Source organism: Crinia signifera, chromosome 4, assembly GCF_055691185.1.
Source record: "Crinia signifera chromosome 4, ASM5569118v1, whole genome shotgun sequence".
In the NCBI taxonomy this organism is placed as follows: domain Eukaryota; kingdom Metazoa; phylum Chordata; class Amphibia; order Anura; family Myobatrachidae; genus Crinia; species Crinia signifera.
In genome coordinates, this window is record NC_139220.1 from 76530332 (window position 1) to 76535184 (window position 4853).

The following is a 4853-nucleotide window of genomic DNA, read 5'->3' on the forward strand; positions in this document are numbered from 1 at the left end:
AGCATGCTCAGCAAGTGGACAGTGCTAATGTCAATGTTCATCCCTGATACAGTTTTCCAGCTGTTTTCTAGATACTGACATGGTGTGTTTACTGTCCACAATTTACCAGATACCATCTGGCAGTGACTGTACACACTGCATACCAGCATGCTACTTTAACCTGGGAGGAGGTGAGGTACCAAGTTGAAGTTGATGGTTTGGAGACTGTTGACTTGTCATGGATGAAACTATAGTTAATATCAGAAGTATAGGTGTTTAGGTATCTTTATCGGAATAACATAAAAGGAGCGCTGATTGAAATAATAAAAAAAAGAGCAATTATCTATCTATTTTGACTCCTGTAATCTGTAACTGTAATTTTCTTGTATATTGACAGGGCCCATTTGCACAGGGCAATCTGACTAGAAATTAAGAAAACATCTCTACGTGTGTGTATACCCCCCAGTGACAGCAATGCATTCTCCCACACATTGCTATAGACTGGCTAGATCTTGACTGCATGCAATCAAAATCTCGCCATCACCAGTGTTCTCTCACCAGACAACACTGACTGCATCGCTGGTGCATGGCTATTCGTGTGCATGGGGCTCAACACTACTTACATTAGGGAGCAAATTCTGGTTCAATCGCAGTTAACCGAAATCGGCCCCTGCCCCCATGGCCGGGGTTTGAGCATTCACATTTCTGTGCAGGTGCAAACCCCGATTGCTAATGGCTTTGGCAAATTGCAATGTTGCCGGGCCATTTGCATGGAGTGGTGCAGGCCAGGGGACTCAGGAAGCGCCCATAGGAACACCCAGCATTCCCATATGCCTACACTGTCTTTGTCCTGCTGCCCGCAAAAATAAGTCAGTGTCCAGGGGAAATCATTCAATCTCACCAACCATGGAATGATTTCTCCTGCTGCGGAAAAATGCAAGTTGACATGTTTTCGTGACATATCCCCTTGCATGGTTGTGAGTGGAAACAGTAGCGGGGACCACAAGAGATGACTGGAGCTCAAGGTAATCCATACTATGCACCATTTCCCAGCTATCTGGCAATCTTGTAATACTGCTGCAATGTTCCAGCTATCAGACATTCCTGTAAATCTGATCCAGTGTGCCAGCAATTCATGCAATCCTGAATAATGATCATGTGATCCAATTATCAAGCAAACCTGAAACCCTGCTTCTCTACATCCTACATTTAGCCAATAATGTGACCTTTGAACTCTGCGTCTGGTTTCCATGCACAAAACATGTTTTAATACTGCCTATTGTGAGCCTGAATCACCACCTGCCTGCAGTCATATTTCTGCTTGCTGCTCATGGAGAATGGCCGATGCAACAGACAGATGCTACCAGGACACATGCAGTGAAAGCTGGAAGGATAAGTAAGAAAAAAGCATTTTAGTAAAGACAGACATTTACTGTACTGTACATTACCAGCCAACTGTTAACTGGAAACTCAGGCACTACAATAGTAATGTTAGAACATTGATCAATACATAGTCATAAATACTGTATGTACATGCCTTTTGAAATGGCTAGCACTGAAGAATCAGACACCACTATGGTAATGAAAGCGTACCCTTACAAATAGTCATCAATAGATGTTTTAGTAGAGATCTACAGATGGAGCAGCTCCCGTCGGAGCTACTCCTGGCGATGCAATCACCAGCCACTAGCCAGGGCCGGTGCTAGGGTGTCTGGCGCCCTCCTGCAAACCATAAATTGTGTGCCCTTTCACATTACTATTGCAACAAGCTGCAGCCCGATTGTGGGAGTGTATGCAACATGCGATCCTATGGAGGATCTCGGGTGCATGTACATGTATGCATACACCATCTCAGTGCTGTGTCCGCAAAATGTTGCAGGCACTAAAGGTGCCCATACACGTTGCGAGAATCACATACGTTATGTGCGCATGCAATGTGTGTGTGATGCGATCCGAAAGCAGTACAAAAAGTATGTGCAGCACATACTTTTTGTACTGTGCGATGCCCGAAGGAGTGCACATCGCATCACACGCTGCCATTGCAGCATGTATGGCCACCTTTAGGCACATAACCCAGCCCATTATTTTAAAAGTGTCTAAATTAATATAAAAAATATACAATTATTAAATAATTCGTTATAAACATGTATAATAAAAGACTCACTGTTCTTTTGCTGTTTAACTCTTGTATCTGCGTAGGCAGGATGCTGAGGATGCCATTACACCCCTCTCGTGACTGAGGGGGGAAAGGAGGGAAAGAAGGAGGAGATGGAAGAAGAGGGGAGGAGATAGAAGGGGCGGAGTGTTGAGGACTGGCAGTGGCACTGGCACAGCACACTGAGAAGAGGGAAGGAAGGGCGGCGCTGCTGCTTGATTGACAGCTGACAGGCGCAGGGAGCAATGGGTAGGGGGCGGATCCGGACATGACATGTCATCCTGGCATTCACAGACAGCGCTACATTCCTCAGCGCAAGTGTCCGTGAGGAAGAGGGAGCAGGTCACAAGAGGAGGACAGTGTGTGCATGATGCAGGGAGCTGCTCAGCCTCTCCATACTGCCGTCAGCTGTCAGACATGCACTGCGGGCGGCTTGCAGGCTGTGTGCACTCGCGGTACAGGGAGCAGCTCTTTATACTGCCGCCCGCTGTCAGACAGGTGCTGCGGGCGGCGTGCAGGAGGCAATGACAGTGAGGGCTGAGGCAGCTTTATCAGAGCAGGGAGGGAGATAGCGCCTTTTCAGCATGGCGCCGCCCTGCTTTGCAGGAGCTGCTGAGTGGGTAGCACCGGCCCTGCCACCAGCCTTCACCCGCCAACTGAAGGGGTTGCGTGTGCAAGAGATGCTCACATGCCCCATCCTATCTGAGCCCTCTGCCACCCTCTGTAGCTCCCCCGCAGCCCCCTCCCCAGCTCCCCCAATCTCTGCCCATCTCTCTGAAGTGGAGACAGGCAGGTAAAGTGCTCCCCGCCACCGTGTTGACGGGGATGTGCATGCGTGTGAGACGCTTGTGTGTCCCTATCAGATGGAGCGCCTCTCCGCCAGACTGCACCAGCTAAGGGATTCTGGTGATTCCCTGTGCTGGCTGAGAGGTGCTCCATCTGTATTACGTAATAGTCTAGTTCTTAAGTTCTTAAAGTGCTCAGCCTATTATATTCCTAAGTTACACATATTCATAAATAGACAGTGTATGTCTGAAGACAGCATAAAGAAACTGCATGAACAACATTGTGCAGGGATAATAGATTGTCCAATCTGTGGAAAACATATTTATTTAGTAGCAAAATTATAGTAGAAGTAATTTTAGTAGTTGCAGAAGTAGTAGTAGTAGTAGCATTATTAGTTATTGTAGTAGTAGTACTAATAGTATTACAATAATAATACTACTACTAATAATAATAATAATAATAATAATAATAATAATAATAATAATAATAATAATAATAATAATAATAATAATTGTAATAGTAGTAGTAGTAGTAATAGTAGATGACAATAAAGTGACATTACAGGCAAGATCACATGACTCATTCTGCATGGATCACCCAACATATTTCCCATTCATGACCAGATGGTAGCTGTGTTGAGAGTTGTTCAATCTTATTCAAAATGCTGTTAAAAGTAAAAAAGCATATACCTTGTAGCAATGCTAGTGATTGTTATTAACCAAAAAAGCTGCATACTGTATTTACCCAAAGTAAGCGGTTTCTATAGGATTTCCTTGCTAATTCAATTATGGTATCCTAGTGGGATAGCCATGGTCCATATGGAGCATTTAAATCATCTATTCGAATGTATTTTTGAAAGGTACCAATGAGGAGCTGGGCATAAAAGAATTGGGGAATTGCAGGCCTACAATTGCACAAGTGCTATGTAAACTTATGTAACCACTGTGTTATTGATATTGCATTTGTGTGTTAATTGATATATTTTACTGATTACCAAACTTATTATTATTGCCTGACTCAGGCCTTTAACACCACCCCTCTTCTGCTCTACTCTAGCAGTTCCATAAATATGTAATAGTCTAAAAGAATATTATTCAAGCTTATTATACTGAGTATGTGGCCTTCAATTAGAGTGCCTAAATATCTGATGTAAATGTTCTGCAACTCGTAGTGCTGACAATGAAAATGCATAGACTCCAACTAACAAATCATGAGTTACAGCAGTGAAAGGTTTAATGACAAACATATCCAGATATTGACTCATTATGAATCACTCTGTAGTTGTTTGACATAATGAAAACAAAAACAAACACGGGGGATAATTATAAGGGATTTTAAAGGGTGGGCAACACCCTAAATGTAAACAGGTTTGTTAAAAATGTTGTATATTCTGCTATGGAGTAGTAAGGAATGAAGCCCAGCTATTTGATTGAAATGAATATCAGTGGCATAAAAGAGTATCACAGATCAAGCATTGTTACTTATAAAACGATACAGAAAAAAAATGGGTACTTACGTATTATCTGGGTTCCCATGTTAAATGCACCCCATTTTTTCATACCCCTACTATCCAACTACGCATGGAGTTGATTTTATATAGTGTGGCGAGCGCAGCTAGCCACCCTGCCCGGAGCGTGGCGAGCGCAGCGAGCCCCGCGAGGGGACGTGGTCTCATAAGAAAAACGGGAGCCCAGATATTACATAAGTACCAAAAATTTTTAATTATAAACTGATATTGTAACATCTGAATACTTATTTTTTTGGGCACAGGGTCGGACTGACCCATAGTTTAACAGGACTTCAAACCATGCACTCTCTAATGGTTAATCACACCCTCATCTGGATACTGGTCACATCCTTAAGCATGGCCCCCTACCACTGTATTTCCTCAGTGGGCCCTTCATGCCCCAGTTCGGCACTGTCGGTGCATCAA